The sequence below is a fragment of the Eublepharis macularius genome, chromosome 7 (assembly GCF_028583425.1).
Source record: "Eublepharis macularius isolate TG4126 chromosome 7, MPM_Emac_v1.0, whole genome shotgun sequence".
NCBI classification, from domain to species: domain Eukaryota; kingdom Metazoa; phylum Chordata; class Lepidosauria; order Squamata; family Eublepharidae; genus Eublepharis; species Eublepharis macularius.
The window spans coordinates 29,804,721-29,821,238 of record NC_072796.1 but is presented as its reverse complement, the minus strand read 5'-3'; positions in this window follow the sequence as shown (position 1 = coordinate 29,821,238).

Genomic DNA, 16,518 nt, shown 5'->3' with positions numbered 1-16,518 from the left:
TGTGTGTGTGCTGATAGGAACTTGAGTGGACAGCACCTAAGCTACCCCACCATATAAGCCCATTCACATAACCAGTCGGGACTAACCCTGGAATGTGCTAGCCAGGCCAAGTTGGGTGGAAAGAGCCATGAGGTAAGGAGGCAGGGACTGACCCACAAGGCCCCCAATGGCCAAGCATACCCCAGCCAGGGCCAAATGGACCTACCATCACTGACCACTGGATACCTGCCAAGATACCACCTCACAGCCATGCACTCTACAGTCTGGAATCCGCTTCCCTCACTGCCAGTATGGCAGCTGCTCCCATTACCTCCTTATTAGGTGGCTGCACTGCCACTGCTACCAGCCTCCTTCAGCCATATCCATGTTGTTTTTCACATTTCGCCAGATTCATCGCTGCCGGGGGTGCTGAACAATCCTCCTAGGCCATATGGACCCAGCTTTGTCACTCGGTTCACTGCCATGCAAACAGATTGGGTTAAGGCAGGCTAGCCCAGATCAGCTACCGTTCATCAGTTGCACTAAACTGTCAGAAAGGACAGATAAAATCTCAGACTTCTGTGCCCCACATGACAACTTTGCAGTTTTCTGCACTCCCCCCTCCCCAGAAGATTCCCCACCTAGCTTCCTCTTCTGGGCCCGGGCCTTTCCTGGCATCTAGATGTGCCACTAGGTCCCTGATGCCACTAGTACTCAGCAGAGGAAGAAACTTGCCTCAGGGGTCTCCTGGTTGTGGAGCACATACATGCTTCCCCTTTCTTTGGAGAAGCTTTGGATAGCGTTCTTTGGTGGCAGTCCACCATGCTCTTACAGCAACCTGCAAAGCCTGACAACCATGATGATTTTTCTCCAACATCAATTTGTTCTGCTTCTTATAAATGAAATGTTATTCATCAAATCCCACACACTGCCAATCAAATGGTTAACCTCCTCTCACCCTTCAGTGCCTCTTTCTTTGCACAAAACCCAGTACTTGCTAAAACAGATGCAATAACACAATATGCCATTGGTGGCATGAGTGAAAAAGTAATAATGTGTGCCAGCAGCCCAGGTGTGAAGCAATCTGCCCCTCAGATGGCTGCAATCCACCTTTGTTGCTGTAAGCACTCTCACCAATATAGTAAAACAATTGAGTGGAGGAGGCCTAGATAGGCTGGAGGCCTGAGGGGGGCTGGGCCTACCCTGCCTCAGCCCTCCTGACTGATGGACACTGATAGCCCAGTATTTCCCTATTTCCTTTGGTCTCTTAATCATTCTCAAAGGATGAGTCTGCAGGCAGCTGCACAAGCCCCACCAAAATGACTGCAACTGCTAGTAAGCAGGAGGCAAATCAGGCCACACAAATGCCACACTCAAAATGGCCACTCTTGGAGCTGTGCATATTGTAGATGCCTTCATAACATGGCTGCACTGCCAGGCTAAGAAGGTCACTGAGTGCCTCTCTCAAAATGGCTGCACCCACTGAATAAACTGCAAAATGGCTCCTGCTGCCTGCAGGCCAAGGCCGAGCTATTGCTGCTAGAAATACTCCCTCCCAAGTATGTGTAAATGGCGAGGGGGGATAAAGCCTAGGTGGAAGGAAGGGGGGGGACTACTAGAATCCACCCTGCTAGGCCAGTAGCAATAAAGTATGAACTAATCCACCCCATAAATGGCTGCAACTCACCCCTGTGGCCTACAGCAAAGCCTATTGCTGCTGCTGCAAGTATTCTCTCTCAACGAAGTAAAACAGTGTTGGGGGGAGGGGGAAGGAGCCTAGGTAGGCCAGAGGCCTCAAGGGCTGGGCATAATCCTGCATTATCCCTCCTGACTGATAGACAACAGGCCCCAAAAGTAAATAAGGAGAAAAAAGTCTCTGCCAAACCAGTGAGCCTGGCGCTGGGCCCTGGCTCTCCTCATGAAGTCCGATGGTAGCAAGCAGGGGAATAGCACAGCTTCTCTAAGGCTGCTGCTGCTGCCAAGCCCTGAGGGCCCTCAGTAAAACCAGCCTCAGAGGAGCTCGGCTGAGAGAGCTTGAAATGAGCTCTGCTCAGGCCGAGCATGAGGCACAACTGAATGCAATGGGGCGGAGAAGCCAGCTAAGGCTACAGGCTCCGCCCCCAATGCTAAGCCCTGGATGCCAGGGTGTGCCTTCTGCTTTCCTCCTTCCGAGGAGGCAAAAGCAGCCACCGGCCTGAGTGGCGGTTGCCACTGGCCGGGATGGCTGAATTCTATTTTGTTATCATTTACCATTGTTTTCAATGGAAATACTCTCAACCTCTTTTCTTGGTTCTGTATCTTCCTAGTTTTCCATCTGAATTGGACAAAACTCAGGAAGATTGCAGTATTCCACTAGGACATCTACACTGCCAAATATCAGACAGAAAAAAACCGGTCTTTTCTGAGGCAATGAAATGTGCCCGTGTTTAACCTTAAAGCCTATAATTGATAGGAAATAGCTTGAAGAACAGCAGCTTGAGGTTGCAGGAGGTACTTCCAGTGCCAAGTAGATTGCTATTTCTGTTGGCTGCTGCTTTTTCCAAAATCACACACTCAGGCAGCACAGCCAATGCCAGTCACACACTGTAACAATAAAGAATGAATGAAGCAAATAAGGCTGAGGTGGGATTAAACAAAAAATTGGCATCCAAAGAGCCTGTATGCACGAGAAAGCCAAGATAGAAGGCAGACCAAAAAAGCAGGGAAGGGGGTGGGAAGCAAATCCCAGGTAAAAAACAGGAAAACACTTCAGAAATAATTGGAGAGCCACACAGAACAAAGGGAGAGCACACACACAACATAAACTATATTCAAGAAGAAATCTAAGAAAGTAAGAGAGAACTAATACAGTAGAAAATGTTGCATTGCACTTTGGCACAAGAAAACTTGCAAACAATTTCTCTCTCTTTCTGAGTTGGTTCCTGCAAACAAGCACTCTCCAGAATGTGAAACCACCCCTTATCTGATTCAAAGTCCCACTCCATATGCTTCAGAATTGGAATACTGGCTCACACATATATGTAATCTTAATGGCTGCAATCAATCAAGAAAATCCAAGGGTCTCTTCCCTCGCTCCTTAAGGAAAACAGCTTTATGCCCTTATTAGCAAACCACAGCAGAGGGAGGAGGCAGGTCAGATCAGGTCAGAGAGAAACAAAAGCTGTAAAACAAAACAAAAGAAAAGCCTGACATCCCCCCCCTCCCATTATAGGTTGTTTAAATAATTTGTTTCATTTCCATATTACTTACTATAATTATAAAATACCATTTTCATAATTATGATAATAAAAAAGAAACCCCTAAGTCTAGTTCCTTCCTTGTTTCCTCTCATTTTCTTTTCAGCCTAAATCTGCGTACAGATTGTCTTTCCCTTAAAATGCACTTTTTGTAAAGTATGTAGCCAGTTTGGTATAGTGGTTAAGAGTGTGGGACTCTAATCTGGAGAACTGGGTTTGATTCCCCACTCCTCTACTTGAAGCCAGCTGGGTAACCTTGGGCTAGTCACAGCTCTCTGGAGCTCTCTCAGCCCCACCCACCTCACAGGGTGTTTTGTTGTGGGGATAATAATAACATATGCCTTCGACAATACATCAATAATAACATACTTTGTAAACCTCTCTGAGGGCCAAGCTACACATGACGAATGACACTTGAATGGCAAGTGGATTGAGTGGAGGGCAAGTGAACAGGGAGAAATACACTTGCCATTCAAGTGTCATTCGTCATGTGTAGCTTGGCCCTAAGAGTCCCCAGAAGTTCTCAGGGTAGGCATAATCAGGTGGTCCTTTGTAGCTGCTTTTCCCCTCCTATAAACAGCGGTAACAAGGAATGGTTTCTCTACCTGCTGAAAGCAAAGCAACAACTTCAGATCAGTTGCCTGTCAGAATCCAGAACGGGCTGAATCCTCTTCTGCTCGACTGTGTTTCTCATATTGCTGCCGAGACATACAGACCTAGCATTGCATATATTACCAGTGAATTTGATATGGACCCCCACTGTTTAGGCCCGCTGAGTTTGTATGTGGATTCAGCTTGTGTGCATTTGCACCTGCTGTTCAGTCTAACCAACTGCTGCTTTCCAGTCTCAACAAAGCTGCTGGTGAGTGATACATGTGCTGTGTTGTATGTCCGTAGCTATTATTTCTGTGGTTGAAACAGGGAACCTGATGGATTGCACATAGTAATGTTATGTTCTTCTGAAAGGTTTTGGGTGTGCATTATCTGCACATTGATTGATTGATAATATGCATTGGTTGGCTATTTTTAATAGAGATGCAAAACAGTTTACAATAAATAATGCAGTGTAAGGCAAATAAAATGGCCGTGTTCTAAGTAAATACTCCGAAACTCTCCAGAGTCATTTGATGATGAGCAATGCATCTCATTCATATATCCCTCTCCCCTTCAGTTTCTCTGAGCTTCATTTGTTTGAGCTCCTCTAGAGAGGCTTCCTGCAGGTAGCTACCCACAGGGCACCTGTCAATCAAGATGGAAGTTCCACTGGCTGGTTGAATCTATTCTATTAAAGGGAAAGTGACTTTGTTTTTTTCAATGAGGAAGTAAGCCTTTACCTGGGTTATGGTACGTCAGACCACCTGGGAAGTGTCTCGTGACTGAAAGTTCCTTTGCATGAAATAACTCCCTTTACACAGAAAACTGGCTTTCTCAGTATGTGGAGGGAATTGATTTGTGGAGAAGCACGTTCGTTCAGTCTGATATGGATCAGGCCAGACCCAGTATTAGTCAGAACTAAGCTTCTATCTCGTAACTTCTCTATTCAGACCACCTGTCAAAACTCTGATAGTAAGTGGAAAAAGTCAGGCTGCTTTCTCCTGTTAGCAGAGCTGGGGAAATAAACCAGTTGTGTACCTGCAGAATTGTATTCTGTGGGCCAAGCTACACATGACGAATGACACTTGAACAGCAAGTGTATTTCTCCCTGTTCACTTGCCCTCCACTCAGTCCACTTGCCGTTCAAGTGTCATTCGTCACGTGTAGCTTGGCCCTCTAACATTTGCTGCAACATCATGACTGGAAAAAACAACAACTAAATTCAGGTCTTTCTATTAGGGTTGCTAGGTCCTTTCTGGCAACTGGTAGGGGCTGGAGGTACTTATCAGGTTTGTGGACTCACAAGAGACATCATTATATTAGTGACAATATGCTGACATCACTCCCCTGTGCCTGGAAGTGAGTCAGCACATTGCCACAGGATACTTGGGATGCTCTGATATTTGGGCAAATCTCCACAGTTTAATCATTGAGTTTTGCCCAAATACCAGAGTATTCTTCGTGTTGGATGTTACCTCATTACTTATTTCAAGATGTTTAGCATTCCAATGAGATAATATTCTGATAGGTGACCCACATAATCGGAACTTCCTTGGAATTCTTGATATTATAACTAGCTATGACAGCATCGCTTGTGATCATTTGACCATTTGAAGCAAATAGAGGTCAGAACAAGGAAAGAACAGGCTCATTATCTGTCATAGGAGATTAAGAAGAAACTTATTGAATTATGTGACAAGAATGTGCAGAAGGTCATACTTGTAGAGAGAGAGAAAGCCATTTATTATTCTATCATATGTGATGCTACTCCCAATGCCTCGAAGCATTAACAACATGTATTAATACTGCAATTTTTCATTCACAAAAAAGACAGTGGTACATTTAACATTAAACAAAGGTTTCTTGAGCTTATCAATTGTGAACTTCAAAAAGAAGAACAGATAGCTGAAATGCTAGTGGACATCTTGAAGCATCATAATATCCCTCTGGATGACTGTAGAGGACACGGATTTGATAATGGCTCTAACATGTCAGGGGAAAAAAAACAACATTCAAGCTTGCATTACTTCCCAAAATGAACTTGCTGTGTACTCTCCTTGTGGTTCCCATTCACTCAGTCTTGTAGTGGAAAATGATGCTGCAGCGTGTACTGATACATTCAGCAACTTTTTGTGTTTTTCCGTGCTAGCCCTGTGAGGAAGAAGATTTTAAGAGATAGAATTCATTGCTCATTCCACTCTAATGTGCCTATGCAGCTGTTGTCCGTCCACTAAGAAAACATCTTTCAAGTATCCTAGAAGCACTGGAATGTGCTCCAGAGTTAAACTTGACACATGAAGTTCCATCACAAGCAGAATCACTGAAAAAGAACTTCAGTTTATTTTTATTCCTTCTGATGGCTAGCTTCTGGTACAAAATTCCTTCAAGTATTAAGCACAGAGACAATACTTTACAAGCTAGAAGTATTTTTTCTTGAATCAGATGTAGCTCTCAATGATGATATTACTGATATTACTGAAGAAGTAAAACATAGAAATCAGTGGCCCAAACTTCTATCATAATTGTATCTTGTAGCAGAAGGCACAGTTGACAAAGAAGAGGGGAATGAAAGAGAAACAATTTCACAAAGATCATAGAAGACACTTTTATACATAGAAATAGGGCTAATCTGGTCCCACAGCTAGACATGCCATAAAGGAAGTTTGGAGGCCTAGAATAGAAAAACCTTGGAGAGGAGCATGAACAGAGGAACATGACTGTATGGCCTTGTATAGATTAGAAGAACCATCTAACCTATATCAATGGATACAATGTGTTGAAACCCAAGTGCAGAGTGCATCTGAGAATGACAGGGATGTCGAACTTCACAGAAGTGATTTAAGGATAGATGTGTTGGTTGAGGGCCAAAAGATATTCATACGTATGAGAAACTTGAAAAGATAAAAAGTAGCAAGAATGAACTAACAGTTGTATATACTTTAATAAGATGATTCAGATATAGATAACCTTGTCTGGTGTTTGATGTTATAAGATAATTAGCTACCCAAGAGGGACAGTTAGTTAACGGGAGGAGATGATTCTGGAACCTTATAAATATAAGAAGTTGAATTGATCAGGAATTTCCTTTTAGACTGGGCTTCTTTCTTGGACTCATGTGATTGTTCTCCTTTAACGATTTATGTAGTTATAACGGAGTAGCAACCAAGCCTGTTATGTGAACAAATACAGCGGGCACTAGAAAATGGATTTGGCGGGCCCCCTCCCAGTAGAAAGTCACCTCCCAGGCCGTGCCTCTGGGCCAGGCCCTGCTGTCACCCCAGTTGCTGTTGTGGGGCCTGTTGAGGGCCGCACTGCCAGGCCGGGACTCCCCGTTACCTCCACAGCCACTGCAGAACTTTGTGAGGGCCACGTTGCCATGCTGGGCCTCCCCACTACCTCTGCGGCCCCTCAGAGGCCTGGCACAGGTGCGCCCACAGACCCCCTCAGTGCGCCTGCTCCAGGATAAAAAGTGAGTTGTCAGCAACATGGCTTGCCTTTTATCTGTTAGAGATGGTATGGTTTTCTGTTGATTAGGCTAACCTAAAGAATCATGTTTTAATAATAAAGGCTAAGAATGGAAGCAGAGATTCTGTAACTGTATTTACTTGTGTACAAACACGAATTTAACCCATTATTGAGGTGTACCTCTTGCCAGGAGTTAAATGATTTGATATAGGAAAGGTAACCAGATGCTTAGGACTTCTTAAATGCATGCCTATATCCAAATCAGCCTGAGCAGAATAATTCAGAACATAGCACTAATCACAACTGCAGGTGTTCTACAATAGGGCAAGAATGGGTAAGCTACCTCTCTATCTTGTCTCTTGAGTATGAACTTGTCAGAGAAATTGACTTTGGGGGGATTATTCATGATTTTGCAATAAAAAGGCCAGAAAAATAAAGCTTTAAAGTAAATTGGCCTAATTTTTGCAGACACATTGGTCCATTCGAATTTTTTTTTAAAAAAATGGGACATTGACAGGATAATGACCTCAACGTTACAAAAGTTGGCAAATATGTTGGACTTTCAGATTGAGTGTTGTTATTAGAGCAGAGGCTGGCATTTTTCAAAACTGTAGAATACATAAAAGAAATTTCAACATTAAAAGAAACTTTTTCACAGCTCATGAGATTGCGTGTATGGGATGAGTAATTGTGCTGCCAGTATGGAATCTATACCCAGCCTAGAGAAAAACAATGCTTGGGTGCTGGTCTCCTTGAAGAACGAGGTTGGCACACATGAAATTGCTAGTAGAAGAAGGAAGTACCTCAGCAGAGGAAAGCCTCTCGATTGGTTGAAGAAAAGTGCAAGGAAAATGATGCCGTAGGATCTGAACCACTATATTTCTTACAAAAAAAGTAGAGAGAAAAAAAGAAAAGCAGCATCCAACAAGATCTGAACAGTAGGAAACATATGTTACAGCTTCCCCTAGAGTTCAAACAGGCCTAACACACCTGCTATTACATACATTAAACTGCTCACATGTCATCACTTCTCCATCATATTCCAAATGAATCTTACAGCTAGGGCTATGCAGATTTTGACCTCACTGGAGAAATCACCTTGGAGATAACACCCATTGAAGGTGAAGCAGGACCAAACCACACTGAAAGAGGCACTGATCATCAGGAGAAATATGATGTAACCTGCATGATATTGCCACCCAATTCTTGATTAATAGACTTCCCCAAGCAACCTGACCAGAATTGTGAACAACTCAGAGGCAGAGCATGACTAGAGATGCAGAGATGCCAAGCAATGCTCCATTTTGCCTGTCTGCCTTTGCAGCATTGATGCCCTCTCCACCACAGGAGGCAACCACCAACACCTCTAACCCTTCAGTGAAAGTCCTAACAAGACTTCAAATTTCAGAAAGTTGTAAGTAACCTGCAGCAAAGCACAATTGTCATTAACAAGATGCTAAGCACTATGTGCTTAGCACACTGCACCTTGTTAATTTGTTTTATTATTTGTATATTGATTTTAGTTTTTTGTTTTTATCGTTTTTATCTGTTCACCGCCCAGAGCCCCTGGGGATGGGCGGTATATAAATTGAAAAAATAAATAAATAAAATAAAATATGCAGTATAATTGCCAGGCCTTCCACTATGGTGCAAGGTCACTCTGAGTGGCAATGGGAGAAAAAAAAAAACAGCCATATCACCAACATTGCTACATCACATCCAGGAACAACTGGAAACCAGAAATCAACATAGAATTTTTAGTTTTTCCTAGAACGACTTTTTGTCACTTCCAAATTGAAAGTGACATAGTGATGTTGATGACATCACCGACATCACATGCATGCCCCCTTGTCCCTGCCCGCAGCCCTCCCACCAGTTGTCAGGCTCAGCTTCAAAATCTGAAAGCCACTTACAAAAAAAACCCTTAAAATAAGAACATAAGAACATAAGAACATAAGCAAAGCCATGTTGGATCAGGCCAGTGGCCCATCCAGTCCAACATTCTGTCACACACAGTGGCTAGAAATCCAGTGCCATCTAAAGGACTGTCAGTGAGGCCAGGACACCAGAAGCCCTCCCACTGCCTTCCTTCCAGCACCAAGACAACAGAGCACCACCTCCCCACAAAGAGAATACCATCTATCTCCTGTGGCTAATAGCCACTGATGGACCTCTGCTCCATATATTTGTCCAGTCCCCTCTTGAAGCTGGCAATGCTTGTAGCTGCCACCACCTCCTGTGGCAACGAATTCCATGTGTTTATCACCCTTTGTGTAAAGTAGTATTTTCTTCTATCTGTTCTAACCCGACTGCTCAATAATTTCATAGAGTGCCCACGAGTTCTTGTATTGTGAGAAAGGGAGAAAAACACATCTTTCTCTACCTTCTCTAACCCGTGCATTATCTTGTAAACCTCTATCATGTCTCCCCTCAGTCGTCTTTTCTCCAGGCTAAAGAGCCCCAAGCGCCTCAATCTTTCCTCATAGGGAAAGTGTTCCAACCCTTTAATCATTTTAGTTGCCCTTCTCTGTACTTTTTCCAGTGCTATGATATCTTTTTTAAGGTGTGGCGACCAGAACTGTACACAGTACTCCAAATGAGGCCTCACCATCGATTTATACAGAGGCATTATGATACCGGCTGATTTGTTTTCAATCCCTTTCCTAATAACCCCTAGCATGGCATTAGCTTTTTTTATGGCAGTCGCACACTGTGCTGACGTTTTTAGTGAGTTATCTATCATGACTCCAAGATCTCTCTCTTGGTCAGTCTCCGCCAGTTCAGACCCCATCAACTTGTATTTATATTTTGGATTTTTGGTTCCAATGTGCATTACTTTGCACTTGGCTACATTGAACCTCATTTGCCACATGGATGCCCACTCTTCTAGCCTCGACAGATCCCTTTGGAGTGCCTCACAATCCTCTCTGGCTTTCACCACCCTGAACAATTTCGTGTCATCTGCAAATTTAGCCACTTCACTGCTTAATCCCAATTCCAAATCATTAATAAACAAGTTAAAAAGCATTGGACCCAATACCGACCCCTGTGGCACCCCACTGCTCACCACCCTCCACTGTGAGAAGTGCCCGTTTATACTCACTCTCTGTTTCCTATTAATTAGCCAGTTTTCGATCCACAAGAGGACTTGGCCCTTTATCCCATAGCTACTGAGCTTACTTAGGAGCCTTTGATGAGGAACTTTGTCAAAAGCTTTCTGGAAGTCAAGATAAACAATATCTATCGGGTCTCCCTTGTCCACTTGTTTGTTCACTCCCTCAAAGAACTCTAACAGATTGGTGAGACAAGATCTTCCCTTACAGAACCCATGCTGAGTTTTCCTCATCAGCTTTTGGTCATCAATGTGCCCACTAATTTTATTTTTGATAATAGTTTCCACCAACTTACCCGGTATTGACGTCAGGCTGACTGGCCTGTAATTTCCCGGATCTCCCCTGGAACCTTTTTTAAAGATGGGGACAACATTAGCTACCTTCCAGTCCTCAGGAACAGATGCAGAGTTTAATGACAGATTACATATTTTTGTGAGGAGATCTACAAGTTCACACTTGAGTTCTTTCAGAACTCTTGGATGTATGCCATCTGGGCCCGGTGATTTATCAGTTTTTAAATTATCTAGCAGTCGCATAATCTCCTCTCTCGTCACCTCAATGTGACTCAGGTCTTTCAAAACCCCTCCCAAAGTCAGTGCTTCCGGAGTGGGCATGCACTTCTTATCTTCCACAGTGAAGACAGAAGCAAAGAACGCATTCAGCTTCTCGGCCATTTCCCTATCACCCTTTAGTAATCCTTTTACGCCTTGGTCATCCAAGGGCCCCACTGCCTCCCTAGCTGGTTTCCTACTTCTAATATATTTAAAGAATTGTTTATTGTTTTTCTTTATGTTCTTTGCAATATGCTCCTCATATTCCCTTTTTGCCTGTCTGATCACAGACTTGCACTTTTTTTGCCACAGCTTATGCTCCTTTTTATCAACCTCACTCCGACTAGTTTTCCACTGCCTAAAAGAATCCTTTTTACCTTTTACAGCTTCTATTACATTGCTTGTTAACCATGCTGGCCTTTTCCTAAACCTATTTGTGCCTTTCCTAACCAGCGGTATATATTTAATTTGAGCTTCCAGGATTGTAGTTTTAAATAGTCTCCAAGATTCCCCAAGTGTTTTGACCTTTTTTACTTTCCCTTTCAGTTTCTTCTTCACGTACCCCCTCATCTCAGAAAAGTTACCCCTTTTGAAGTTAAACATGGCTGTGTTGGTCTTATTTGGCAATTTCCTATTTATACATATGTTGTACTCAATAACATTATGGTCACTGTTCCCAAGTGGTGCAATCACATTTACATCTCTCACCAGGTCTTCAGCATTACTGAGGACCAAATCCAGGATCACCTCTCCCCTAGTAGGTTCTGTAACCATCTGTTCCATAGCACAGTCATTGAGACAGTCTAGAAACTCACTTTCTCTCCCCCGATTCGAACACCCATTGGCCCAGTCAATGTGTGGGTAGTTAAAATCACCCATTACAACACAGTTTTTTTGTTTAGCAGTCATCTTTAATCCTGTCATCATTTTATAATCCTCCTCTATTTTCTGATCTGGAGGGCGATAACAAACTCCCACAGTTAAGTTTCCATTTGGGCCCGTAATTTCAACCCATAGCATTTCCAGAAGCGAATCTAATTCAGTTACCTTCTCAATCTTACTGGAATGTATACCTTCTCTGACATATAGAGCCACCCCACCACCAACCCTTCCCTCCCTATCCTTCCGATATAATTTATATCCAGGAATCACCGTGTCCCACTGATTTTCCTCATCCCACCAAGTTTCTGATATGCCCACAATGTCTATGGATTCGCCCAACACTAAACATTCCAGCTCCCCAATTTTACCTCGGACACTTCTAGCATTTGTATATAAACACCTGTAACTTCCCCGGCACACTTTGCCTCGAGACGTAGTTAGGTCATCTGCACTGTTTGTCTCCATCTCAGTTGACAACTCTAATCTATCTCCCTGTAGAAGTGTTATACCTAGCCCTTCATCTCTCTGAGATGAACCATCCTGAACCAGAGACACTTTATCTCTTGTCGGCTTTCCCCTAGCATTTAGTTTAAAAACTGCTCTGCCACCTTTTTGATTTTAAGTGCCAGCAGCCGGGTTCCTTCTCGGGACAAGTGGAGACCGTCTCTCTTGTACAGCTCCCGCTTGTCCCAAAAAGAATCCCAGTGCCTAACAAACTTGAACCCTTCCTCCCTACACCATCGTCTCATCCACGCATTGAGACTCCTGATCTGCGTTTGTCTCTCTGGCCCTGCGCGTGGAACAGGTAGCACTTCTGAGAAGGCTACCTTGGAGGTCCTGGCCTTGAGTCTCCTGCCTAACAGCCTGAATTTTTGTTCCAAGACCTCACGACTGCATTTCCCAACATCGTTGGTTCCAACATGGACCACGACCGCTGACTCTTCCCCAGCACTATCTACCAGCCTATCTATAACACGCGTAATGTCCGCTACCTTCGCACCAGGCAGGCAAGTCACCATACGGTCAGAACGCGGTTGTGCCACCCAGCTATCTACTTGTCTAAGGATCGAATCACCAACTACCAAGAGCCTCCCTCTTGCCCCACCCAGGGATGGTTCCTTGATGCGAAAGGAAACCTGCTCACCAACTGAAGAAGAGGTCCCTTCTAAGGGCATGTTCCCCTTATCCTCAGTACGGTGCCCTGATTCCACAAGATCCTCATTCTCCTTGACAACAAGAACGCTGCCATTTTTAGAGTGGGACACATCTATCCTGTCCCTGAGAATCTTGTCCTCGTGCCTATCTAACTGTCTCCGCTTCTCCAGGTCAGCCACCTTGGCCTCAAGGGTACGTACTCGTTCCCTGAGAACCAGGAGCTCCTTGCAGCGAGCACACATCCAGGACTTCTGACCAGAAGGCAGATAGTCATACATGTGACACTCAGTGCAATACACTGGAAAGCCCCCAACCCCCTGCTGGCATTCTGACTTCATTATTCTGTTTTAGGAATAACACACTAAGAGGAAAGAAAACGGCTATGATCCCCCGGCTAAGAGCCACAGGCCAAGAGCCCTTTAGCTCTCGCCCTTCGGCTCGCGCCAAAGGCTCGCGCCCCTGCCCAGCAGTTGCCTTTTCAATGCAAAAGGTCACTTCCTGCTAAGCACAGGAGGTGAGCACAAAGGGGGTGTGTGGCTTGTACTCCAGCAACCCCCAGCAGCCTTACAAACACACTCACCCTCAAACACAATCAAGCCCAAACACAGCCTCAAAACCACACTCAAATCAACACAAAACTACACACAAAAAGCCCCAAAGCTAGAGAGGACCACCCTTAGCTTCTCAGCTTAACCCACCACAGCCAAGAAAGGCAAAAAGCCCTTACCTCCTCTAGCAGCTGCAGACCATGTGCTCCTGAGCCCAGGTGACTCTGCTCTGCCCTGCCCTGCCCCTGCCCAGCAGTTGCCTTTTCAATGCAAAAGGTCACTTCCTGCTAAGCACAGGAGGTGAGCACAAAGGGGGGGTGTGGCTTGTACTCCAGCAACCCCCAGCAGCCTTACAAACACACTCACCCTCAAACACAATCAAGCCCAAACACACTCAGCCTCAAAACCACACTCAAATCAACACAAAACTACACACAAAAAGCCCCAAAGCTAGAGAGGACCACCCTTAGCTTCTCAGCTTAACCCACCACAGCCAAGAAAGGCAAAAAGCCCTTACCTCCTCTAGCAGCTGCAGACCATGTGCTCCTGAGCCCAGGTGACTCTGGGCTCAGCATTAAAAGTCAGACTGTTACCATTTCATTCAGAAATAGATTTTTAAAAAATCATTTCATGTATGGTAAGGGGCTCCCTCCCATAAACCGACTAGTTATAAGCAGAGATTTTCTGCATATATCAACCAGTGTCCAATTCCTGTGTTGTAGTACCCTGAATAGTGCTACTGCTATCACACTGATTGTGATAGCTGCAGAATGATGCACTATCTTTAGGGAGACTTCAAGTTCATATAATGACTCCTTTATTCTATCTCACCTGGGCTACAAAACAATCATGTTCTTAAAGATCAATCCTGAGACAGAGAGTCTCTCTACACAAGCTGCTTCAGCACGTGTTTGTCAAGAGTAGGGAGACACAGTGTTAGCTGGGAAGTGTAGTTTAAAAAAGACAGAGCCAGTAGAAATCGCTTCTCAGAGGGTTTGTTAATTTCATCTTTGCCTCCCTGAACACTTTGTCAAATTCATCTCCCCAGTCTAAAACTGTGTGGGATCACAACCAGAGGGCAGCAAGAAATGGAAATGGACTGGAGCTGCCTTTCAGAGCCCGGCTTGGACCTGGAGAGGTTATAATGGGCTGAAGATTCCCTTCTGACATTTCAAAGCCCCTTCACACAGCTCCAGTGTATAGCAAAGCCTTTGCCCTGCTGGTGGCTCTATCTTTCTAAACCACCCTTCCCAGCTAACATGGCTTCTCTCAACATATATTCTTCACATGTCAGATGTCTAGTGTAGAGATGGGCACAAACAGAAAAAAACAAAACAAAAATGATGTTCATTGTTCGTTGCCATCCACAAACAGGGACTCATGAACACTTATGAACATGATCTGTTCATGAACATGTTCGTGGTTGGATGTTCATGGGGGCCAGCAGGGTCTCCTCCAGCCATCATCCAAGTTTGGTCAAGATCCCTACTGCACCACTCCCAGAAACCTGACCAGAACAGGCACCAGGAAAGGTACCAATAATAAATAATAGCTTGGCCCCAGAGCCTGGCAGCAGCCCTGGAACTTGAAGGGGTAGATCCCTACTGCACCACTTCCAGAAACCTTACCTGAGCAGGCAGCAGGAAAGGTATCAGTAATAAATAATAGCTTGACCCAGAGCCTAGCAGCAGCCCTGGAACTTGAAGGGGTTGAGATCCCTATCTCACCACACACAAAGACAATTCAAGCTCCAATGCACTCTCTCTATCAAAATGCCAACAGCAGCTGTCTCTCCCTCTCCACTGTCTGCAAAGACTAGCCAGAGCTGGGAGCCCCCTCCCCCATGGTCTTTGCTTTCTTGTAACAAATTTGGAGCTCCATACTTGAAAGGAAGACCTGCCTATCAAGCTAAATTGGGCTTAGATTGGGGTTTTCAGGGCAACAGCAGGAGTTCAGACAGAGTTCACAATCCCTGCCAAGTTGCCAAGGGAATTGATTGCAGGTGCTAGACTGTCTTGAGGCTCACTATGACTACCTATTTGTTTAGAATGGGGCCTCACAAACAGCTTGTTCACAAACAGCAGATTGGGCTGTTCATGGTTTTTTTTTAGTTCATATTGTTGTTCGTGCCCATCTCTAGTCTCGTGTAGAAAGACTTTTACTTTATCTCTAGAGAAGGAAAATATTCACCTTTATAATTGAGACATTGGATATCATCTGGGGGAAAACTATAGTTTAGTAGCAGGTTTAGAATTTAGATTTAGTATTCAGTGTTAGCATTTCAATCTAAAACCATTAATGTGTCTTTTCCATTGAGGGGTATTGTCTTTGCAGTTTCAGGTACAATAAAAAAAAATCCATATTACGCTGACAACTTTTGCAGCCAATCATTATCACTCGCTGAAACATTCAACATGTCAATACTTAAACCGGAGACATAGAGAATTATGCAGTCCTGGTGTTCATAAATTTGCAGATATGACTATCTTGAGAACAAGAGAAGAACAATGAAAGAGTCACCAAATGATAGAAAATAAATTTTACTGTAATTTAGAAAAAAAACAAAGGCCCCTTTCTTTGGAAAACAATGCTATAATTTAAGATTATGTCTGACTGAGCATTTGTGCTAAAAAAAATGTTTCTTCAAGAGGGAAACTGACAGCTGATTCAGTAAGCAACAAAGAAACAGAGTGGTCCTACTGGTGGGATACCAACCACTCGGTGTGACATTTTCTAATGCTGCTCGTCTTTTGCATGACAACAGAGCTCTCTAGCTCAACAATAAGAGCTGTCTATGTCAGCCATAAATTCCAGCTGTTTCCAAGCCACTGAAAGACAGGTTTTTTTTTTTCCTTTTGCTAATTGGAGCTACAAATGTGATGCAGTTGCGGAGAAGACAAATACAATTCTTTTTTTTTTTTTTGGAAAATTTTTTATTGGGTTAGAACATTTTTATTTTTACATTACAGTCAATTTTCCCCTAATTTTTCGTTTC